Genomic DNA, 27,088 nt, shown 5'->3' with positions numbered 1-27,088 from the left:
GATTGGTTTTCTGGTGTATAATATCTCACAATAGTTGATAGTGATATTAGTCAGGGCGCGCGCCGTCACGCAACGGCGGCACGCTTGTTGCTCCTCAATGATCGCGCGATAATGCGTTCGCGTAATACACGTGCGAGAACTAAGAACGCGATTCGGCGGCTTAGATGTTCGTGATGGTTTATTTAAAACAACGGGGATGTCCTCGCAGAAGTAACTTTTTTTCTGAAAAAAGGCAGTTTTTCTCGCAAAAATTACATTAAAACTGAAAAAGAATGAGAATAAATGCGCCGGTATCCACTACGATAAAAATATTGGCCAGCCCATCCATTATGACACGATACTGGATAGGCAAAAGACAAAATCCTATCTTTTATTCTCTAAATGCTTGTCACACCACCATAATGACTATGAATCAGCTTACACTTTATGTTTCCAACAATCTCAATTTGAAAATAGAAAAATGAACTCACAGCCCACTTCATCATTCCATGTTTCATTGCAGTCCACGTAATCATCGCAGACTAATGTTTCTTCAATGCATGGACCCTCATCTGAACAAGCAAATTCACCTGTCTTACATTGATCTAAAGATTAAAATAAACAAGTTAACCTCACAAGAACTATCTGCCGATTGGCCAAAATGAATATTGTGTCAAATTTTGAACCAATCAAGAAGGGTCTCAATACGATCATCGGCAATTGCAAGTCCTAGTCATAATTGGCGATTGAAATAAGCATGCCAAGTTATCAACCAATCGGAAATGCTGTCAGATGACCAGTAGTGTTCAGGGGGTTAATATGCCGTTTTGGAATAATGACATTTGAGAGAACAATGTAGTGACCAATCAGTTTAACATCACAAACAAAAGATATTAGTGGTATAAAATGCGACCTACCTGGATCTATCGTAGTAGCCGGTGTTGGAGGGCCTATATTAAAAGGGAAATAGTTGAGAGATTGAACAAAGTTTTGAATAAAGCACCATATCCGTAACACCGTCTACGTCGTACAAATTAGATATGTGCAGGTCCAGAGGATGTTTAAAGACATTCCCACAACCCAATGGGGTTTCTGACCTTGTATGTCTGGCTTTTTTACACATGCAGTACAGTTGATCATACCTTGCATTGGGCTTGTGTGCAAATATCTGCTGTTTTCATCCTATTATTTAACATTCAAAACATCGAGACTTAGGAATAAAATTAATGCAGTGGGACAATATGAATGTTTCCTGTAAGAAAATCAAATATCAGTCATAAGTCTCAACTATTAACTTGTTGGCTGCAGTTTTAAAATAACCATTTTTGTGTGTGTGGCAATGGGGACTTTGCCTTTAAAATTAGGTTATATTGATCAAATTTCCCAATCATAGTGCATTGTAGGAATGCCTTTAAGCCTCCTCTGGTGCAGGTCCTAGTAATTCAATACAATTTACTTATTGCATTGTCGTATAGAGTTATTTTTTGTACACAGCAGTGGTGTTACTAAATGAAGCATACTTTTGCTTTTATCTTTCTTTGTCCTATATTAATTAGAAATTAGGTGATTTAATTAATATAATTCTTTGTTTTCGCGACCCTGGGGTAAACAGACAAGCAAAAAACATGGGTGAAAATCCTTCAATTTCTGTGAAAATTGGACAAAAAGTACCCAAATCCCAACATTTTATATCTCTCTTTGTTATAGACAAATTTTATACGTCACATTTAAAATGACTTATAAATTGCCTTATGCTATAATGGGGATCTTATACATTTGTATTGTGTGAGAATTGTTTTTAAATGCCTTTGGCTTCCAGGTTAGTTTCTCGGAGCTGGTGAGGTGTATTGGAGTGTAACTTGGTAGGCTGGTGGTAACTTGATGCAATTTTTGGCGCAAAATACGCAAATTAGGTAGCTAATTTGCATATTTAACTTTTTTGCCATTTCGAAGAACTGGTGAGGCGTATAGGGATGTAACTTGATGAGGTGGTGGTAAGCAGCAATCGTAAGATCCGATGCGATTTTTGTCGCAAGATATGCAAATTAGTCACCAAATCTGCCTTTTTTTGGTCGAAATGCTTTTGGCCATTTTTCGGAACTGGTGAGGCATATAGAAATGTAGCTTGGTGTGGTGATGGTTAAGAGCAGTCTTAAGATCAGATGCTATTTTTGTCACAAAATATGCAAATCAGCCACCTCATTTACCTTGTTTCTATTTTTAAAAACGCTTTTTGCCATTTTTCGGAACTAGTAGGGGGTATATAGATGTAACTTGGTATTGTGGTGGTAAAGGGGTACTCTTAAGATCCCGCGTGATTGTTTTCGTAAAATATTCAAATTAGCCACTCATTTTCATATTTATTTATTTTTAAAAAGGCTGTTTGCCTTTTTTTGGGACTGGTGAGGCGTATAGAGATTGAACTTGGTGGGATGGTGGTTAGGGGCAGTCTGAATATCCCATGTAATTTTTGTCGCAAAATATTCCAATTAACCACCTCATTTGCATATTGTTTGATTTTTCAAAACGCCTTTTGCCATTTTTCGGAACTGGTAAAGTTTATAGAGATGTAACTTGGTGGGATGGTGGTAAGGGCAGTCTTAAGATCCCATGTGATTTTTGTCGCAAAATATGCAAATTAGCTACCTCATTTACATATTTTTTTATTTTAAAAAACGTTTTTTTGTATTTCACAGAACTGGTGAGGTATATAGGAATGTAACTTGATGAGGTGGTGGTAAGGGGGAGCTGTAGGATCCAATGCGATTTTTGTCGCAAAATATGCCAATTACTAGTAACTACCTCATTTGCATTTTGGCATTTTCGGAACTGGTAAGGTTTATAGAGATGTAACTTGGTGGGATAGTAGTAAGGGGCAGTCTTAAGATCCCTTGTGATTTTTGTCGCAAAATATGTAAATTAGTTACCTCATTTGGGTATTTTTTTTATTTTTAAAAACGTTTTTAGCAAGAATAGAAGGCTGACGCTGCTCCAAAAAACGTATGTAAGTGTATAATTATTTAATGATAAATGAACTACCACTAAATGTTCCTGTCAGTGCTGCAGTTCCATCTTTAACATTACATTAAAATAATAATAATTACATTGTCAATTGGAACTGACACCAATTTTTCTTCAGGAATATCTTGTTATCTTTAACATAATTATTGAAATTAGGAGTTCCAAATTGATGTATTTCCAAAGATATCATCAAAAAACGAATTAGTCTCAAACGTGGTATACTACAGTCGAGACTAATTTGTCAAATATTTGAGGATTTCTTCGTAAATATACCGATTTGGAACACCTAATTACAATATGTTAATAAAAATAAAAAGAGCTTTTACCCAATACCAAAATCTGCATTTTGATGAGGTAAAGTGGGGGGGGGGGATGAGGCTATCAATCAACCTTAGAGTTGAAATTGCAACATAGAGGCCTAGGTGGCAATATAATACACGCATTCATGCTTAACGCGCAAATGCCAAATCAGAATCAACTGAGATTTTGGTAATAAGCTTTTATTTTTAATATGTACTGATAATATTAAGAGGGTAATAGAGTCACAAAATATTCTTTTATGTTAATTCATGACTGATTTAAGTGAAAAGCAAATAATAAAATAATCATACAGCCTGTCTCATCTGAGTTGTCTCCACAGTTATCATCCCCATCACATATCCAGTCAGGATCAATACATCGTAAGTTGGAACAACGGAAGTAGGATTCGTTAAAGCACGGACCTGCATACGAATACGAAGAAGAATACGAAGAATACGAAGAATACGAATACGAAGAATACGAATACGAAGAAGAAGAAGAAGAAGAAGAAGAAGAAGAAGAAGCAGAAGAAGAAGAAGAAGAAGAAGAAGAAGAAGGGGAAGAGGAAGAAGACGAATACGAAGAAGAAGAATACGAAGAAGAAGAAGAAGAAGAAGAAGAAGAAGAAGAGGAGGAGGAAGAGGAGGAAGAGGAAGAGGAAGAGGAAGAAGAAGAAGAAGAAGAAGAAGAGGAAGAGGAAGAGGAAGAAGAAAAACAAGAAGAAGATGAAGAAGAAGAATACGAAGAATAAGAAGAAGAAGAAGAAGAAGAAGAAGAAGAAGAAGAAGAAGAAGAAGAGGAAGAGGAAGAAGAAGAAGAAGAAGAAGAAGAAGAAGAAGAAGAAGAAGAAGAAGAAGAAGAAGAAGAAGAAGAAGAAGAAGAAGAAGAAGAAGAAGAAGAAGAAGAGAAGAAGGAGGAGGAGGAGGAGGAGGAGAAGAAGAAGAAAGGGGAATGAAAAAAAAAGAAATAAACAGTTTTGTTGCCTTATGTTTTGCAATAATTACATTCTTAATTGGTGAACTTGGGTAAATAGTGACGCGGATATGTGACATAGCCTAGATTGGATGAAATGTTCACGTCTGGCAGAAATCATGAAAATAGGGGTTGAAGGTATGCTGATTTCAAAAAGCTACGGATACAAATGCAGCCATCTTGGAATTCAAAATGGCCGCCATTGGAATAATATGATGTTAAATTTAAATCTCCGCTACATCAGTGGTGTTTCAAAGATTCCATATATGTTGTATAAACATAAAAGGTTGTATTGAACATATTACTCACAAAATATTTCATCTCTCTTTGTGTTTTCACAATCTAAATATGCATCACAAAAACGTCTTTCTTCCATGCAAGATGAATCACGGGAACAGGCGTGGTAACCCATTTCGCATTGACCTGAAAAAAGAAGAGAACAGATTATTTCAAGCAGCCTTTTCCATTAACAAACTGGTAAACATCCTTTGCGCAAAGATAGAAACTATTATTGTTATAAATGGACTTTAAACCTTGTTTATTTTGTTATGTCCGCAATATTCTAGATCTATGGGAGCTGAAGAAAGACTACTATCTTACTAAGACCGATGATTTTATATTCTTATGAACAGTTTGCTTTCATGAATCCCCAACTAACCTTTAATTTGCACTTCAAACATGTAGGCTTCACCAGGTATCAGTCCGGTTAGTGTTACCTTTCGGTCATCCGGTTGTGCTGTAATCGTGTTCATCCAATCATCAGACTCGTCTATCTTATATCGGATGGTAAATCCCCCAATTTCATACATTTCATCCCAATCCCAGAATATGATGAAAGAATCAGTATTGGGGTTTATCGTCCCATTAGTTATCAGACCTGTACAGGAGAATAATAATTGAAGAAGAAGATAGAAGAAGACAATATAGAACGAAAAGAGGAATAAAAACGAAGCAAAAACGAAGAGGAAAAAAAAAAGAGCAACAAACCCGTACAAGACGTGAAAGAAAATTCAAAAATAAATCCAGGAAGAGGAGAGAAAAGACGGGAGGGTAGAAGTAGAAGAGGAAACATAAGGAAAATAAGTTTAAACAATAACTCATCATGATCACACAGGACATATTCTGCCATACACATAATATAATTACCACATTCTACTATCTATATATTGCTCATAAAACTTGAAATTCGTATTATGTTAATTGAATCATGATTCAGGCACACACTTTGAACAGTTTTGTGCTCAAGGTATCGCGCTCAGTTTATTTATATACACCACAAAGATCAAGGTATTAGATACTTAATTAATAAAAGTATATTAAGTCCTCCCTGGAAAGTTGTCTAAAAGTAAAGGATTATGTCAGTAATATTGTCATTAGGTATTTCAAAATTAATATAAAAACAGCGGTATTGACAAATTTGAAAACCACGTAACGTGTCTTTATTACTCGGCTTTCCTCTCTAGACTGATTTGCATCAGATATGTTTCAATCTACTTTGTCGGGAGGCGCGAGTATTAGTGTCTATTTCTGAGCGGAACGTGGAGAATTGAAGAAAAGCCTGTTTTACTTAAATTATATTTACCTTCATTTAAATATATTTACCTTCATTCAATTATATTTACCTTCATTTAAATATTTATGACACTTTCATCGAAACAAATATTCAAACCGATGATAATGTGTAATATAATAAACGTGAAGTATTTTAGACGTTCTATGACTTTAGTTTGCTGTGTAGAGGCTGAATTGCACATGCGTACTCTGACCATTGAGGCCAGTGTCCCATCAGTGATAGTCATGGGCAAATTGATATCGACATTTTTCTTACTGCTGATCGGTTATACACATTTTGGACTCGATGAATTTAGGTATAGGGGTGTTTGAGGTTAATACGGCGGGTGTACCATTAGATACATGCACACTTAACCCTAACCCTCCTGAATACTACAAAATACTACTTGATATATGCGCTGTTCGTGCATGCATCGCACGTGGTGTGATGACGCAATCGCCCTAAGTGATATATAGGCACGGTTTCAACTTTGAGAAATTTGCGCCAAAAATGGTCAAAAATGCTGATTTTTTTATAAAATCATAATAAAGCCCGATTTTGGTACAAATTTCAAATATTTTTGGTGAAATTGGTCGAAATTAAAAAAAATGAAAAAACGGGTCCTAGATATTTTGATCCAGTTTTTAAAAATTAATAAAAAAAAAATTTTGGCCCAAGAATTTTTTTGTTATGATGCACAAAAAAGAAGTGGGCCAAAAACCGTTATTTTTGGGATTTTGGGCCAAAAGTGCCATTTTGGCCCAAATTTGACCTCACAGATGAACTTATCAAGTCTTTGCCATTCTAAATATGTATACTTTTATATACTTTGGACCAACAATTTAGAAGTTATGAGGCCCGAAAGTTTCCATATTTCCAGGGTTCAGACCAACCTTAACCCTCTATCTTTTTAGCCAAATATACCACAGAGTCGTGCGATATGTCAAACTTTTCCTCTGGTCATAAGGAACAAAAAAGTCAGTGGCCGCATTCACATATCTGTAGGATCATTGGTTAATGAGATAATTATAGTCACACTTTTCTACTTTGTGCATTTAACCCTCTATCTTGTTAACCAAATATACCACAGAGTCATGCGATATGTCAAACCTTTCCTCTGGTCATAAGGAACAAACAAGTCCGTGGTACCGCATCTGTACGATCATTGGTTAATGAGATATAGTTACTTTTTTGTACTTTGTGCATTTAACCCTCTATCTTGTTAACCAAATATCCCAGAGTCGTGCGATATGTCCGGGAATATGTCATACTTTACCTCTGGTACGTGAAGCCGGCCCGATTGGCGCGAGGATCATATTGGTGCGTATGCATCAAATGTATCCTTGTATTTTCAAGAACTGACTTCGGTTAAAACATCTGTATATGACACTCGTTCGTCAAAGGACAATACACGTCTGTCTCAACCAAAACCCAAGACACGTACTGGTGATCATTCATTTGAATCATGTGCACCCCGGGTATGGAATTCTCTACCTCGTGACATCAGGGAAGCTGGTACATTCCAGCTTTTCAAAACAAATCTGAAAACATACCTGTTCAAGTATGTTATGTTATGTTATGTTATGTTATGTTATGTTATGTTATGTTATGTTATGTTATGTTATAAATACCGTTAACACACGCGATAGAAGACTGATTGAGTTTTTAAAATTGACATTGTGAGTTTTCAGTTGCTACCTCTTCTCTACTTTAATGATGTTACGTGCAGTTTTGTAGCTAGTATTTGTCTCAAGGACAAACCTCTGTTTGCCGTACCTCTATTATTTTCAACACTTTTATTATGGTTTCTTGGTTTGTTTTGTTGAACTGAACTGTACAGGTCTTGGTAGACCCCTGCAAACTATTCGCATATTTCTGAACTGTCTGATGTCATTATCCGCCTTTGTGTTTTATTTATTTGATTTCTACTGTTTTGCGGCATGATAGTTTAGGGGTCTTTTCAACCACAGTTCCCGTTCCTCTTCCAATCTTGCTAGGAGTTCCTTGATGACCAGCAACACATTCACATCTCATTCAACACCGATATGGCTCGGATAAAACCAACGGAAACCAATAGATGAGTTCATGCTCTATGCCCTATATGACCTGGTAAACTGAGGCAAGGAAAACATAATACTGTACCACCAGTACATATAACTCTTTCCCACAGCTGCAATCAGAAGTACAGCTCAGGGCAGATCTTACTAGCGAAAGCTTGTGACCGACTGTCTCGCAGCCGATATGAGTTCCTTGATGTTATTTTGTTCCTTTTAACATGCATTTTAAACTTGATGGCAAGCTTACTGATGATGAATATTGTTGCCTGGCTAGCGGTATATACTTGGTTCCTAGTTGAGTCATTTGGACTGTCTCATACCCAATACCTTGTTTCTTGTTTTTTTTGTTTTTTTGTTTTTTTCCTTTTGTTTTTTAAAAGAATGTTTTGGCTATCGTGAATTTCTGATCTGCAACAAATGCAAGAATCATTATATAACACGAACATGTAATATTCACAAATAATCTACTAAATATGAATGGGAATGTCTATTATAATCTAAAAACCAAGATTAAAGTCCATGTCTATTAGAAAACATTCAAAAGGGCAAAATAAACTCGCACATTTTACTTAGAGCATAATGATGGTCATCACCCCATGATCGACATTGATCGTCAGTCCTAAGACCTTGCACGGTTTATATTTAATCCCTAAAATGAGGACCAGATAGATATTCCATTAGCTTCAGTTAGTTATGAAAGCTCGCTTTTGAAAATAATCTCAACATACATAAATGACAGCTAGTGAAATAATTCACTGACCATCCTAGGATTTGAGCCTAGGACCTTCGGATCATCGGACCATTGCTCTACCATCTTAGCAAATGAATTCAGCACACACCCGCTGTCATCTTCTCATTCAAGAGGTTTAGAAAATCATTCTAAAATCATTTTGAGACGCAGAAAGTAAGTTAAACTACGTGAAAATTATTTATTGTAAGTTTGTGATCTATGAATGTTTTAAGATAATATCGAAAATATCATTTGATTTTCAACGGATGGTTTAATAAGAAAGAAAATTCTAAATCTAAACTTGAAATATCAAGTTTAAAGTCAATAGCACATATTGCCTCAGCAACTTCCCGACTCGAACGTTGGTCGACAATTTTTGTTGTGGGATGTGCAACCTCACTTCTTTACTTTCACTCGTGGTAGGACGAGGGTTATAATTGAAGACAGAGATAAAAAAAAAAAGAGAGACTAAAATGCGTCTGACGTCACTGTTAATCAAATTCCCTACGATCCTTGATTGGTTAATTAGCGCGTAAATAGAAGGTCGATTTATATCAACCTTAAGGAATAGCAGAAAATGACCAAAAGGCGAACAGGCGAAAAGCAACTTTTCTTGACATTGTTGACATGGTGCCTTCGGGAAAGAAAGATTCCTACTTTAAAGATCTTTTGAAATGTTTTGTATGTTTGAAGGTGTAAAATTAACAATAAGGCGACCGGCTTTACCGCCGCGTTCAGCAACTCATCAAACAAACCGTGCTCGAGTTTGATTGACAGATGACGTCAGACGCATTTTAGTCTTTTTTTTAAATCTCTGTCTTCAATTATAGGACACTGCTTTTGCTATACTTACCTCCGTCTATGACACTGCAATCGTCACCACCAAACCCAGGTGGACAAATGCATATACCAGTCACATCTGAGGAGAAGCCGCCGTTCATGCACGGAAGTGTACTATCTGTCACTGCAGTTTTGTCAGATGATAGAAAAGTGAAAATTACTTCTTTAGACAACATAGGAGCAAATAGTCAAACCACCAATGAATAGCTTGTTTCCAAACGTTTTATACTCTTAATATAAGATAACATTTAAAGGTGATCTATAGAACGTTTGGTGTTTGCAAGTTGAGTACAATTACTATAGAAAAGCCTGATGACTAGACTTTTATCATGCCTATGATTTCTGGGGAGGGGATGCTCAAGCCCTTGCCCCCACTGCCCACTCTGTATCAGACAGGATATAGCAGATATTAAATGTAAGTATATTTGCCAAGATGTTTACAAATATCATTTAACATATTTTGTTTAGAGAAGCAAAATAGTAGGGAGGCCGAATTTGTCTATAGTTACTATTTGTGTGCTAAAGCTTTTTTTTAAATAAAATGCCCATGAGGAGTGACACAGGTCAAGAACTTATATAGAGGCCCTGCATTCTTTTATCGATTGGCTCCAAACAAAGGATTTGAACCGGTGTCCTTCACCGTAGTTATGCGGTGTGCAGTCCATTCATTCAAATGTTGTCATCAACCTATTTGATCATAGTGCAGGGTTATGTGTGTGAGACGAACTGTCACGGTAGATTGCAATCATGCTTTTGTTGAATGCATTTGAGTAGTCCGCCATATTTACGGGATGATACGTCACATGAAGGCCTCTATATGCATATAGGCACTATAAAAGACAACCCCGTGGGCCAATCAGTGGGGGTTGCTGGCACTATACATGGCCTAAACTGGAAGCATCCTGAGATTCAGAACAGTTCGGGCATTCAGATGGCAGATGTTATGTCTTGAGTGCTTTTAGTTACACCCTCACTACCCTCATATGGGTAATTTATCTATATAGTCTGAACTGCCCCCGGCTGTCATTTCTAAAAAGTGACTTAAAAAATGCAGTTTTTGTGTTTTGTTTTGAATTACTGTTTTTGTGAACCAAAAATGTCTATATTAAGATTAATTCAAGTATGACCTTCATATTTGTTGTGGAGAACACATTATCACATGTATATTCAACATGTTCAATATGCATTAACCAAAATATTGTATTATTGCATAATTGGCTGATTTTATTTCATTTACTTTCAAAATAAATAACAACTTTGAATTAAACAGGAAATAGTCACATATTTGCTATGGCTACACAATTCTTAACCGGTCACTACAATATCTGATTAGTTAAAAATAAGTCAGAAAATACCTGGAGCATGTGTAGTTGCATTGCTACATAAATATGCTGACTCATCACTTCCATCAAAACAATCTAGTACACCATCGCATTTCGACGTAGCATAGACGCAACCTCCACTGACACATTGAAAATCAATACTTGGAAGACAAACACAATCAGCCTCATCACTGTTGTCTCCACAGTCATTGAAATGATCACATTCCTGTCTTTGAGAATACATTGTCCATCAGTACACATGTATTCATCTTCATCACACACATCTGTAAGTAGGAAAACAGACTCTAAAACAAAACCATCCGTTTACACTACGAAGATTTTGAATTAACAAGTATACAGGAAATTAAGTGTCAACTATTAAAAAGTACAGGTTATGATGTCGTATCGGTAGGCAATTTGACGTATACTACAGGGTGTCCCAAACAAAAAGAGGCCCCTCATTGCGCCCTCTTTTTCTCCTATTTCAGAAAAGTTGATAAAGTATATGTTGGTATGTAAATAAGCCTTTACCCGTTAGCTTTAATAAACCGAAACAATTATTTCAATCAACTAATAACTTGTGAAGATATGCCCTTTTAAAAAAATGTATCCGTTTTTCACTCTGTCCATGGAGGAGGTTTGGCTACTTCAAAGATTGAAAAGTGCATATAACATGCATGAATATAAAACATTCCTCGATGATAACTTTATAAAATAACAACTTTATTTTAGGGAATGGGCTTTACCGGTGGGCTTATGGGCTATGGATTTTGTTAAGTGTCATTAATTTGGGCGAAATTGATGTGGGATGGGACTTCCTTTGCTATGCTACAGTACTCTCACCATTGACGCGTGACCTCTACAAAGAGTGTATGTTATAGGTATAGGGCATTGCCTAGTTAACGTCACTGTGTGAAAAATAACCGGCCAATATTTAAAGTACTCTCTGAAATGCTAGAAAATATAATTTTGTAACATGTCCTAATCTAGCTAATTTAGGTGTTTGGAAATATTCGCACTTCAGTGTTTTATGAAGGAAGGGCACGGCACGGCCTGCAAAATGTTCTGTTTAAATCGAATGCATCTTTAACTGACTATCACTCACTTGTTTACTCCTCTCTTGCGAAGGACATTAAAGCTAAACCACTTGACGGATATTTTTTGTACTTGGAAGTCAATCAAGAATAATGAATACATTACATGTAGGCTAAAACAGAGTAGGTTGGGCATCTGCAAATGGTCGTACCTCTTTGATATGTAAATGGCAGATAACACCAAAAAATGAAGAAATTATTTCCAAACCGTGTTAAGTCTACAACCATTATGTTTCTCATTTTCAAGAATGTTAGTTAACAATATGCAGACTATTATCTAATTTTGGAAACAAAGGCCCACAAAGTATTGTTACTTTGCTTTTGCTTTATAATCGTTCACCCAGTTGAAACTATAATACCAGCTCATTGCAATGTCGCACAGGTAAAACAGAAACATGTGTAGTGTGGATTTAATCAGAGAAGGTCTGATTTAACATAGTTGAGCTGTTTTCAATGAGTGTTATCTTGGTTTAATAGCTTTTAATGGGGTTTAAGTCCTGCAAAGGTCGTGGTGAATTCTACTGTAGACATAACTGCATCATGTTCCACGCATTCCTGCAACGCAATGGCAGCCAAAGCTGTGTCTACATCATAATCTGACAATTTTTTGTATATTTCTAGCATGTTATATCGCTCATCCACCCACGCATGCGCAGATTATTGCTTGATTTGCATCAGTTAACATTGTCCTGAATACCACCTCTCACACGAGACCAGTCATTATATTTTCCTCGTTTTGGAAAACTATTAATGTCATTTGTAATAACTACTTTATCATGTGATCATCAAGAAATTCCATTTAAATATTCAATATAAGGGGTCAAATGTCAACTGTCATTATATACAGGCCACCCTCGTATGCATGTAGTAGTTCTGTTTCTGCATGTGTGTTGTATGGATGAGGGAGGGACACTCACTCAATTGGTGACTAGGATTTGCGACCACATTGACACCATTGTTTAACTCTTTCTCAATCAATGACGTTTGTCATCATCTAATGATCCCTTTTTGAATACTTCTGTACAAAGCTCTCATCCAATGCCCACCTTTTCTCTTTATAAAATGACTACCTACATGTTTCGACATTTTATTAAACAGCAAACAGTCACATTTTTATTTAATAATACAAAGTATCACAGAAAATACCTGGAGCATGTGTAGTTGTATAGCTACATAAATAATCTGACTCATCACTTCCATCAAAACAATCCGGATAACCATTACATATGGACGTAGCATAGATACAGCCTCCACTGACACATTGAAAATCAATACTTGGATCACAAACACAATCAGCCTCATCGCTGTTGTCTCCACAGTCATTGTGATGATCACATTCAAAGTCTTCACGAATACATGACCCATTGGCACATTCGTATTCATCTTCACCACACCCAACTATAAGTAGGAAAACAGACTCTAAAATAACATCACACGCTTACAATACAAAGATATGAATGGAATTTGTGTATTATTAAGGGGGTACTACACCCCTGGCCAATTTTGTGCCTATTTTTGCATTTTTCTCAACAATTATAGCGCATTGGTGAAAAGTAAGATATGTATATTATAGGGGCAAGGACTACAACTACTGCACTTAAGTATACATGGAATTTCCAAACTGAACAATATTCGGGTAAATTTTTTTTTTAATAGATGCACTTCAAGAAGCAAAGTTACAAGCATTTGATTAGACGAATGTCCAGTTTTAAAAGTGACAAACTGGCCTATTCAAAACTCCACAGACTATGCATCTGGTTTGAGAGTGATGAATGGCTAATTTATGCGTTTGGCTTTAATTTAAAACAAAAGGAACAAAGTAAAACTGAAACAAAAGAACTGGCTAATAAAATGAAAGTTATGAAAAGTAGAGAGAAGTTAAAACTGAAATAAAAACTGTTTTAAATAATGCTTCATTGAAGAAACTGTGTTGTCTCTTTGTTGCGCTTGTTGGAATCTTTTTGCGCGTTGTAGAGGACCTTTGTCTATTCAATCCCTGTAGAGCGACATATGTGCCGTTTACAAAATTCATCCAAAGCCTGAAATCCGAAATATGCAATACCAACAAAAAATTTGCTTCATTGGTAACCGGACACTAATTTTAAAACATTTAATTTTCTTGTGCTATATATTTTATCCCAAGTTAGGATTATCGGTTCATAACCAAAACTAGTCCTTTCAAAGTATGTCTTGAACATCTGACATGAAATGGAATGATGATGTATTGAATACATTGGCCTATTCCATTTAAAATCCACACTACCCCTGTGTAACATTTTGGAAATATCTCCCACAGGGAGAGTATGAATTTCAAATAGAATGAGCAATATAATAATACGCAACGTCTGTGTGTCTGTCTGTCTGTCTGTCTGCCTGTGTATCTGTCCGCCTATTTTCTCGGAGACTAGGGGTCACACGTTCCTCAAACTTGGTGGTTGGGTGGGTGGGTGCAGCTTGACCCCATGCAGAACATGTTTGTATTGGTTAGTGGGTCAAGGTCACCCAAGGTCATTTAGGGGTCATCTGAGGTCAAATCAGCAAAAATTGTCATATAGGCATGAAACTTACAGTAAACATTTAGAGCCAATTTTTTTGAAGATCATTTTAGGGTAATCTAGGGTTACTCAGGGGTCATCTGAGGTCAAATAACTTAAAACTGTCGTATGGGCATGAAACGTGGTGGGTACAGTCAACATTTAGAGTCTAATTTTTTGGAAGGTCATTTTGGGGTCATCCAGGGTCACCCAGAAGTCATCTGAGGTCAAATAACTTAAAACTGTCATATGGGCATGAAACCCGGTGGATACAGTCAACATTTAGAGCCAAATTTTTAGAAGGTCATATTAGGGTCATCCAGGGGTCAGCTAAGGTCAAATTAGTAAATATTGTCGTATGTGCATGAAACTTGGTGAGTACAGTCAACTTTTAGAGCCAAATTTTTGAAAGGTCATTTCGGGGTCACCAGGGGTCATCTGAGGTCAATTTAGCAAAAATTGTCGAATGGTCATGAAACTTGGTGGGTACAGTCAACATTTAGAGCCAAATTTTAGGAAGGTCATTTAGGGGTCACCAGGGGTCATATGAGGTCAAATAAGTAAAACATTAACGGATGGGCATGAAACTTGGTGGGTGCAGTCACCATCAGCCAGGTAACCGCGCCCAGCCAAGAACCGCCAAATACGGGTAACCGCCTAGTTATTATTATTATTATTGTTGTTGTTGTTGTTGTTGTTGTTGTTGTTGTTGTTGTTGTTGTTGTTATTATTATTATTATTATTATTATTATTATTATTATTGTTATTGTTGTTGTTATTGTTGTTGTTGTTGTTGTTGTTGTTGTTGTTGTTGTTGTTGTGTTAATTCCATTTGAAATTCATACTAGCCCTGTGGAAGATATTTCCAAAATCTTCCACATTTATATGTCTAAGTAGCAGCTTCCGAAACGTGTATACAATAACTGGTATACGGAACAACGTTTGAGGCAAAAATTTAAAAAAATTATTCTACGACGTATAGGTAACATAATCACATTGAAAGAAAAAAGAAACAACATCGACAAAAAAGCAAGCAAAATCACTGAACCCAGTACAAAACAAAACGGTATATTTTAATAGAGAAAACTAGAACAATTATTTCGATATTCCAATCCAACCACGGCCTATGAAAAGAAAACCCAGAGCTGCGATTAGATATTTTGATATGTTTAATACGATAAACCCCCAATAAACCATACATTTGGCATGGTCCCTTGCTTTTGTGTACTTACTTATGTCACAGTTGAGACCTGTGTACCCCGGTGCACATACACATGTGTATTTGCTGATCCCATCTGTGCATATACCACCACTCATACACGGGTTACTTGCGCATTCGTCGATATCTAGAGTGTAGAAACATTGAATGTAATATTATGCTTAGCAAGAACATAATATTTCTTTGTTATTACTTGACGTTTTTATTTAATAGTTATTATCAGACAAAAAGCAAAACTAAACAACAACAAACCCCCCCCCCCCCACACACAAACAATATATTTTAAATGAGAATACTTTATTATTTGGATAGCCAAACTACGGCCTATAAAAATATTAGCCGCGATGAAATATTTTGATATGTTACGTAAAAGCATGTAATTGGCATTGTCACTTGCTTTTGTGTACTTACTTATGTCACAGTTGGGCCCTGTGTACCCCATTCCACATTCGCATGTGTAGCTATTAACCCCATCTGTACATGTACCACCACTCATACACGGGTTACTTGCGCATTCGTCGATATCTGGAGTGTATAAACATTGAATCTAATATTATGCTTAGCAAGAACATAATATTTCTTTGTTATTTCTTGACGCTTTTTTTACAATTAAGTTATTATCAGACAAGAAACAAACAAACAACAACAACAACAACAACAAACCAAAACAAACCAAAACAAAACAAAAAAAAACAAACACACAAACAAAAACACTGCACCCAGTACAAAATAAAAGGATATAGTTTAAATGAGAATACTTTTATTATAATTCCATTATTATTTGGATAGCCAAACTACGGTCTATAGAAATATAAATTAGCCGCGATGAAATATTTTGATATGCTACGTAAAAACATGTAATTGGCATTGTCACTTGCTTTTGTGTACTTACTTATGTCACAGTTGGGCCCTGTGTACCCCGTTCCACATTCGCATGTGTAGCTATTAACCCCATCTATACATGTACCACCACTCATACACGGGTTACTTGCGCATTCGTCGAAATCTGGAGTGTATAAACATTGAATCAAATATTATGCTTAGCAAGAACATAATATTTCTTTGTTATTTCTTGACGCTTTTTTACAATTAAGTTATTATCAGACAAGAAACAAAAAAGAAAAAAGCACACACACACAAAAAAATATTATCAGACAAGAAACAAACAAACAACAACAACAACAACAACAACAACAACAACAACAACAACAACAAAAAAACCAAAACAAACAAAAACAAAACAAAACCAACAAACACACAAACAAAAAACACTGCACCCAGTACAAAATAAAAGGATATAGTTTAAATGAGAATACTTTTATTATAATTCCATTATTATTTGGATAGCCAAACTACGGTCTATAGAAATATAAATTAGCCGCGATGAAATATTTTGATATGCTACGTAAAAACATGCAATTGGCATTGTCACTTGCGTATGTGTACTTACTTATGTCACAGTTGGGTCCTGTGTACCCCATTCCACATTCGCACGTGAAGCTATTAACCCCATCTGTACAAATACCACCACCCATACACGGGTTACTTGCGCATTCGTCGATATCTGGAGTGTATAAACATTGAATCTAATATTATGCTTAGCAAGAACATAATATTTCTTTGTTATTTCTTGACGCTTTTTTTACAATTAAGTTATTATCAGACAAGAAACAAACAAACAACAACAACAACAAAAACCAAAACAAACAAAAACAAAACAAAAACAAACAAACAAACAAACAAAAACACTGCACCCAGTACAAAATAAAAGGATACAGTTTAAATTAGAATACTTTTATTATAAATCCATTATTATTTGGATAGTCAAACTACGGCCTATAGAAATATAAATTAGCCGCGATGAAATATTTTGATACGTTACGTAACAACATGTAATTGGCGTTGTCACTTGCGTATGTGAACTTACTTGTGTCACAGTTGAGCCCTGTGTACCCCAGTACACATTCGCATGTGTAGCTATCAACCCCATCTATACATGTACCACCACTCATACACGGGTTATCTGCGCATTCGTCGATATCTGGAGTGTATAAAACATTGAATCTAATATAATGCTTAGCAAGAACATAATATTTCTTTGTTATTTCTTGTCATTTTTATTTGCAAGTTATTATCAGACAAGAAACCCAAAAACAAAACAAAAAACTGCACCAGTACAAAATAAAACGATGCATTTTAAATCAGAATACTTAAACCACGGCCTATAGAAATATAAATTAGCCGCGATGAAATATTTTGATATGTTACGCAAAAATATGTAATTGTCATTGTCACTTGCGTACGTGTACTTACTTGTGCCACAGTTGGGCCCTGTGTACCCCAGTACACACTCGCATGTGTAGCTATCAACCCCATCTATACATGTACCACCACTCATACACGGGTTATCTGCGCATTCGTCGATATCTGGAGTATATAAAATATTGAATCTAATATAATGCTTAGCAAGAACATACTATTTCTTTGTTATTTCTTGACGTTTTTATTTACAAGTTATTATCAGACAGGAAACCCAAAAACAAAACAAAAAACTGAACCCAATACAAAATAAAACGATGCATTTTAAATGAGAATACTTTATTATTTGGATAGCCAAACTACGGCCTATAGAAATATAAATTAGCCGCGGTGAAATATTTTGATATGTTACGTAAAAACATGTAATTGGCATTGCCACTTGCGTATGTGTACTTACTTGTGTCACAGTTGAGCCCTGTGTACCCCAGTACACATTCGCATGTGTAGCTATTAACCCCATCTGTACATGTACCACCATTCATACACGGATTATCTGCGCATTCGTCGATATCTGGAGTGTATAAACATTGAATCTAATATTATGCTTAGCAAGAACATAATAATCCTTTGTTATTTCTGGACGCTTTTATTTACTATTAAGTTATTATCAGACAAACCCCCCAAAAAAAAAAAAAAAAAACAAAACAAAAACAAACAAACAAAAACAGCACCCAGTACAAAATAAAACGATACATTTTAAATGGGAATACTTTATTATTTGGATAGCCAAACCAAGGCCTATAGAAATATAAATTAGCCGCGAAGAAATATTTTGATATGTTAGGTAAAACATATTATTTGGCATTGTTACTTGCGTATGTGTACTTACTTATGCCACAGTTGAGCCCTGTGTACCCCAGTACACATTCGCATGTGTAGCTATTAACCCCATCTGTGCATGTACCACCATTCATACACGGATTATCTGCGCATTCGTCGATATCTGGAGTGTATAAACATTGAATCTAATATTATGTTTAGCAAGAACATAATATTTCTTTGTTATTTCTTGACGCTTTTGTTTACAAGTCATTATCAGACTAAAAACAAAACAAAAAACAAACAAACAAACAAACAAACAAAAAACCAGCACCCAGTACAAAATAAAACGATGCATTTTAAATGGGAATACTTTATTATTTGGATAGCCAAACCACGGCCTATAGAAATATAAATTAGCCCGCGATGAAATGTTTTGATATGTTACGTAAAACATATTATTTGGCATTGTTACTTGCGTATGTGTACTTACGTATGCCACAGTTGAGCCCTGTGTACCCCAGTACACATTCGCATGTGTAGCTATTAACCCCATCTGTGCATGTACCACCATTCATACACGGGTTACTTGCGCATTCGTCGATATCTGGAGTGTAAAAACATTGAATCTAATATTATGCTTAGCAAGAACATAATAACCCTTTGTTATTTCTGGACGCTTTTATTTACTATTAAGTTATTATCAGACAAAAAACAAACAAACAAAAAAACAAAACAAAAACAAACAAAAACAGCACCCAGTGCAAAATAAAACAATATATTTTAAATGGGAATACTTTATTATTTGGATAGCCAAACCACGACCTATAGAAATATAAATTAGCCGCGATGAAATATTTTTTGATATGTTACGTAAAACATATTATTTGGCATTGTTACTTGCGTATGTGTACTTACTTATGTCACAGTTGTGCCCTGTGTACCCCAGTCCACATTCGCATGTGTAGCTATCAACCCCATCTGTACATATGCCACCACTCATACACGGGTTACTTGCGCATTCGTCGATATCTGGAGTGTATAAACATTGAATCTAATATTATGCTTAGCAAGAACATAATATTTCTTTGTTATTTCTTGACCCTTTTATTTACAATTAAGTTATTGTCAGACAAGCAACAAAAAACAAACAAAAAACAACAACAACAACAACAACAACAAAAAACAGCACACAGTACAAAATAAAACGATATATTTTAAATGAGAATACTTTATTATTTGGATAGCCAAACCACGGCCTATAGAAATATAAATTAGCCGCGATGAAATATTTTGATATGTTACGTAAAACATATTATTTGGCATTGTTACTTGCGTATGTGTACTTACTTATATCACAGTTGAGCCCTGTGTACCCCAGTGCACATTCGCATGTGTAGCTATTAACCCCATCTGTACACGCACCCCCACTCATACAGGGGTTACTTGCGCATTCGTCGATATCTGGAGTGTATAAACATTGAATCTAATATTATGCTTAGCAAGAACGTAATAATCATTTGTTATTTCTGGACGCTTTTATTTACTATTAAGTTATTATCAGACAACCCCCCAAAAAAAAAAAAAAACACAAAAAACAAAACAAAACAAAACAAAAACAAACAAAAACAGCACCCAGTACAAAATAAAACGATACATTTTAAATGGGAATACTTTATTATTTGGATAGCCAAACCACGGCCTATAGAAATATAAATTAGCCGCGATGAAATGTTTTGATATGTTACGTAAAACATATTATTTGGCATTGTTACTTGCGTATGTGTACTTACTTATGCCACAGTTGAGCCCTGTGTACCCCAGTACACATTCGCATGTGTAGCTATTAACCCCATCTGTGCATGTACCACCATTCATACACGGATTATCTGCGCATTCGTCGATATCTGGAGTGTATAAACATTGAATCTAATATTATGCTTAGCAAGAACATAATATTTCTTTGTTATTTCTTGACGCTTTTGTTTACAAGTTATTATCAGACTAAAAACAAAACAAAAAACAAACAAAGAAACAAACAAACAAACAAACAAAAAACCAGCACCCAGTACAAAATAAAACGATATATATTAAATAAGAATACTTTATTATTTGGATAGCCAAACTACGGCCTACAGACATATAAATTAGCCGCGATGAAATATTTTGATAATTATATTGCGTAAAAACATATATTTGGTATTGTCACTTGCGTATGTGTACTTACTTGTGCCACAGTTGGGTCCTGTGTATCCTGGTGCACATACGCATGTGTAGCTATTAACCCCATCTATACATGTACCACCACTCATACACGGGTTATCTGCGCATTCGTCGATATCTGGAGTGTATAAACATTGAATGTAATATTATGCTTAGCAAGAACATAATATTTCTTTGTTATTTCTTGACCCTTTTATTTACTATTAAGTTATTGTAAGACAAGCAACAAAAAACAAACAAAAAACAACAACAACAACAACAAACAAAACAAACCCAGCAAACGATATATTTTAAATGAGAATACTTTATTATTTGGATAGCCAAACCACGGCCTATAGAAATATAAATTAGCCGCGATGAAATATTTTGATATGTTACGTAAAACATATTATTTGGCATTGTTACTTGCGTATGTGTACTTACTTATGTCACAGTTGAGCCCTGTGTACCCCAGTGCACATTCGCATGTGTAGCTATTAACCCCATCTGTACACGCACCCCCACTCATACAGGGGTTACTTGCGCATTCGTCGATATCTGGAGTGTATAAACATTGAATCTAATATTATGCTTAGCAAGAACGTAATAATCATTTGTTATTTCTGGACGCTTTTATTTACTATTAAGTTATTATCAGACAACCCCCCCCAAAAAAAAACAACAACAAAACAAAACAAAACAAAACAAAACAAAACAAAACAAAACAAAACAAAACAAAAACAAACAAAAACAGCACCCAGTACAAAATAAAACGATACATTTTAAATGGGAATACTTTATTATTTGGATACCCATACTACGGCCTATAGAAATATAAATTAGCCGAGATGAAATATTTTGATATGTTACGTAAAAACATATTATTTGGCATTGTCACTTGCGTTTGTGTCCTTACTTGTGTCACAGTTGAGCCCTGTGTACCCCAGTACACATTCGCATGTGTAGCTATTAAATCGATCTGTACATGTACCACCACTCATACACGGGTTACTTGCGCATTCGTCGATATCTGGAGTGTATAAAACATTGAATGTAATATTATGCATAGCAAGAACATAATATACTATTGATTATTATCAGACAAGAAAAAAACGGGAAAAAAAGAAGAAGAAAAAAAACACTGCGCCCAGTACAAAATAAAAGGACATAGTTGAATGAGAATGCTTTTATTGTAATTCTATTATTATTTGGATAGCCAAACTACGGCCTATAGATATATAAATTTGCCGCGATAAATCAATCGGAAGTAGAGAATGGTGAAATCAAAACGTAAATTCTGACAAAACTATGAAATATAGCCCACAATAATGTGCGTTAGATAGTTAGATAGAAAAATCCTATCCTTTATTAACGAACTATATTACTTCGAAAAGCTAAAAAGTTCTATAAAACGTGTTTACAACCTATAAAAAGTGTATTCATCAGATTTTATCAGGCGGGCTACTACACATACACAGAATTTTTTTAAACACCAAATATACATAAATGCCAAAGTTGAAAGCACGGTATTCAGTTCTTTTTTCAAAGAGGCATTTTTGTGTTTTGCAATGTGCTTCATGTTATGAATACTCAAGAGCTTAAATTATCATTCATTTTTTTTTTGCCTTTGAAACCAAACCAAAGAGCTGACTGTGTTTACATGCAAGCCAGGGACAATGGCATGTCTTGCGTCTGAAGTCTGCGTTTTGATATCATAGTACATTGCAAGAATGTCATTAGTAGGATTTGCACAAGTTCTTCTATAATACTAAGTCTTTCATGGCCTGACTTTACTTCACCATCCAATACAAAAGTCTGTTTATGTTATTTAGACAAATAACATACTCGTTTGAATACTCATTTTCAAATAGCCCGCAAAACCCAAACATCGGGGTTATGCGCTAAATTGAACTGAAAGCTCTAGCGCAATGCTCTAGCTGAATGCTCCGGCGCTCTAGCGTAATATACATAGCTATAGTCATATGTGAATACCAATACCGAGGAGGAGCTGGCTGGATGCGTTGAAGGGAAATGAATTGTTGCTTTCCATCTCTTTAGTTATATTTGTACAGTGTTCTTATCCCGGGGTTCTTACGTCTCAATTATCCCGTATTTACTATTAAAAACCTTTGACTGAGGAAGGTTGATTACCTCTGTCGCCTTATCTGAAGACCTGAGCTGCAAAAGTGCCCCGATTACATTTTGGCAAAATGAGTTATTTACAGTTCCGATGTTGATACAAACCTTTTTAAAACCAAATTCATAATTAAAATTGAAAAAAAAAATGTTGTCTATTCATTTCAATTAAAAACACATTTGCAATCAATATTAATGTACAAATAATTTTGAAGAAAATATTAAAAGTAACTGTAAATAACCAAATAAAAATTACTATTATTATTATTTTGCAGCTCAGGTAGTCAACTGCATCGACCGGAAGATTAATAAAATCGGTTAACCGGTTACCCACTTGCTAACAGTTTGCGTTTATGAACTACCAATATAAAAAAAATATGGATTACTTACAATTAAGTCGAACTTCAAATTCGTATCGCACACCAGGCGTCAGTCCCGTTATTTTTACCAGTCGTGCTTCTGGTCCCACTGTTATATGCATCCAATCCTCAGAAGGCCGCTTATAGCGGATGATAAACCCCAAGATATCGTTGTTGAGGTTATTAAAATACCAGAATATGACAGCAAAATCAGTATTAGGTGTAACATATCCCAAAGCTACCAGATCATTTTGTGTTTCTGTACAAGACAGGAATGACATGGAAAAGGTTGAAGAAGAGAAGAGGAAAAAGAAGTACTCGAATGTAAGTTCATACGTGCTGGTGATAAACAATTTCTAACAGTTTAAACTGACATTCAGCACAAAAATCAACTAACCTTGAATTTTCGATGTGTGACACACATCTTCATCAGAAGAAGTCCTAGGATGTTGTGATGGACTTGCCCTTTTGTTGATCATTGGCGACTTTTGGTCGAATGAGGGCGTTGTAGAGAGTTGGCAATTCCAAGAAGAAAACGCCAGAACTAAATCGTGATCAAGGATCATCGCCAATGATCAACAAAAGGGCAAGTCCATCACAACATCCTAGGACTTCTTCTGATGAAGATGTGTGTCACACATCGAAAATTCAAGGTTAGTTGGATTTTTGTGCTGAATGTCAGTTTAAACTTTTAGAAAAAGAAGTACTTTATATTTTAAAAAGGGCACTTTGTAAAGTGGCCTGCTATGACCAAATTTAGCGTAACATGCTGAAGGTCACGAAATTTCGACAAAAAAGGGACTTATGACTTTTCCCCTCATGCTCTCAACCAGAAGGGGGGGTACAAAAGGTAAGCCTACGACCAATATTAGAACAACATCCAAGAGTTTGAGTGTACACTCATTTCTTTAAAAATAGTTTACTATATATTGATTTTTTAACTGACGGAAGTTATATACTACTATTATTTTACTACCTATATCTGCATCTGTCCGAAGATTATGCATGTAAGTATGTTGTATGGACGAGGGAAGGGGGGGGCGTGGGGGCATTCAATGAAAATTGGTGACGTGGATTTGTGACCACATTGACGCATTATTGTTTAACTCCCTCCCAACCAATGACGTCTTTTTGGTTTTGCCATCACCCAGTGACCCCCTTTTTAATACTTCTGTACACACGCTCTCACCTAATGACCATCTTTTAAAATTTCAATGTTTTAAAAGTGACAAACTGGCCTATACAAGTACTTCTCTGTACTTTTCATAACTTTCGTTTCAATTGTCAGGTTTTTTTTCAGTTCTTTTGTTCCTTTTGTTTTAAGTAATAAAGGCACGCATACATTAGCCATTCACTACTCTCAAACCAGATGTCTAGTCAGTGAAGTTTTGAATAGGGCAGTTTGTCACTTTTAAAACTGAACCTTCATCTAATCAAACGCTTGTAACTTTGCTTCTTGAAATTCAATGGGATGTCATAATGTGCCGGATGAGATAAAAATTAGGATTTTCCTTCCAAGTGTAAGGATACTTAATTGGCGCAGTATAGTATGACCACATAATTCTTCGTCACTGCAATCAATTCAATCTGTGCAGTCATCACATCTCGCCCCAGTTGCATAGCCAGGTTTTCGGAAGGTGGGGGGGGGGACTATATCGTCACGATCCATTTTGTAATAATAAAAAAGCACTTCAAATAACGGCCCGTTGAGTTCAATGAACTACCCCCTGAAACCAATGGAGTAGTGCCCATTCAAAGGAATCTCACCATACACAAACGAACAAGTACAATAGGACAAGGCCAGCACTTATGACCTGCTTAGTGACATGTTATTTGAGATCTTCTAATGCAGTAATATCATAGGATCATTAAGATAGCGTTCTCCGAAAAGTTTTTCGATAAATTCATTAATTTCTCAAAAAGTAAAAATCTCAGTTTAACAAATCACGGTTACAATGAAAGCCACTATTGTGGGTCTAATTATCGTATCATTATAACAGGTTTGGCACTAATGTAAACATTTGTTTCGGTGACCCAAGTTCAAAGTCATTTACGCACACACATTTTTACAGATGGCATGGAATTGCATATTTCGGTTTCAGCGATTGCCCGAAAAAAGGTGGTATGTTTTTGAAAAGCGTTTCCGCTTGGAATGTAGATAGTTATTATTGATATTACTATTCGCGTTTTTTTGCATTTTTAACACTAGAAATGTCGCTTGCATGGTATTTATTCAAATGTTTTACCAAAAATTAGGCTTTTGTAGGACCTGAAAAGGAAACCAAAAAGGGAAAGAGATGATGATACCCCTTTTCAGTATCGCAATAATTAACCCAATGAGAACTACCTGCCGATTGTCCAAAATTAATACAGTGTCCAATTTTGAACCAATCAAGGAAGGTATTTTAATAAAAAAAACATCTGCAAATACAAGTTTGATCATACTCGTAAATAATTTAAAAGCCCAGTCTTTGGCAGTAGTGTCCACGGGGTTAATTTAACTTATTCTATTACCCCCATTAATTTCATGCTATATGGCACGAAATGGCTTAATATGCATGTAAAAGTAATTTACACAAATAAGGTATTATCTTTTGAACAGTTTTTGATAATTTATCACTTCACTATCAACATAAAACCCTTTTTCCTAATATAACTACCATTTACACATCATAAAATGGTTTAAAATGTTGGAAACTTGCATATATTAACCATTTTTAGTTGTTGCCCTAAAAATGTCCATAAACGTTTTTAATATAGTCCAAATGAACTCGGATTTCTTTTTTATTTTATGTAGTAACATGGCAGTATATTTAAAACTGCATGGAAATGCCACCTTTATGTACTCATACACTTCAAAAATGTAAATCAAAATATTTTTTTCATCATATTTGGCTATGAGCTCATTAATTATTCATGAGCTAATTTGCATAAAATTTACATCATTAATTATTAAACTTGTTTTTCTAAAAGCTTAAAGTCCAAGCTTGCCAATGTTATGTCACTTATTGGTTAGATGGCACGGTGGCTCAGTGGTTACGGCCTTGGACTCATAATCCGAAAGCTTGGTCGACGTGCGTGGGTTCGATTCCCCGTCCCACCAGCGTGTTGCGCCCTTGGGCAAGGCGCTTTGCCTCGCTTGCCTCATCCCACCCAGGTGCAATGGGAAGCTGTTAGGGGTAGTCACAGTCGTTATACTGATGGACCCTGCGTCACTTGTAGGCTGCAAACGTGGTTCCGACATATTCTAATGACGGCGGAATAAATGTAAAGCGCTTTGAGGCTGTTTACGGCATAAAGTTATTTAATATGATGACTCCATGACAGTCTGATAGGAATTGATAGTATAAAATCCATTTTTGATGGCATACCTTGTTACAGCATTTATTCAGACTGATAACTGTTCCTTTTTGTCATAACCTGGGAGGCCGCTAATATCAAATCAAGGGAGATCGACAGGATCAGACGACAGATTAGAGATCAGACGGCGAGGGCAACATGAATAGAGATGAGGGGAAACTACTTCTTTACCGAATATTTTGAATCATTGTCTAGCGCAACCAGGGTAACAACTTCAGGCAAGGTTGCCAGTATGAAGTGCTGCCTTGCAGAATTGTTACAACGTATATCATCCAAAAATGGAGTCGATAGTATGAAATTCCATCTAACAGTAGAAAAGGTTAATGCATTAAT

General features: G+C 35.6%; 1 protein-coding gene across 1 annotated transcript in view; it reads right to left on the bottom strand.

The window, feature by feature from the left end:
• The window catches only part of LOC140162490 (uncharacterized), a 111,133-nt gene that overhangs the window by 49,003 nt on the left and 35,042 nt on the right, over window positions 1–27,088 (bottom strand). The gene's annotated exons all lie outside the window — the stretch shown is intronic.

This window comes from Amphiura filiformis, chromosome 10, assembly GCF_039555335.1.
Source record: "Amphiura filiformis chromosome 10, Afil_fr2py, whole genome shotgun sequence".
NCBI lineage: Eukaryota > Metazoa > Echinodermata > Ophiuroidea > Amphilepidida > Amphiuridae > Amphiura > Amphiura filiformis.
The sequence above is the reverse complement of the archived record's forward strand: the minus strand, read 5'-3'. Positions and strand labels throughout refer to the sequence as shown.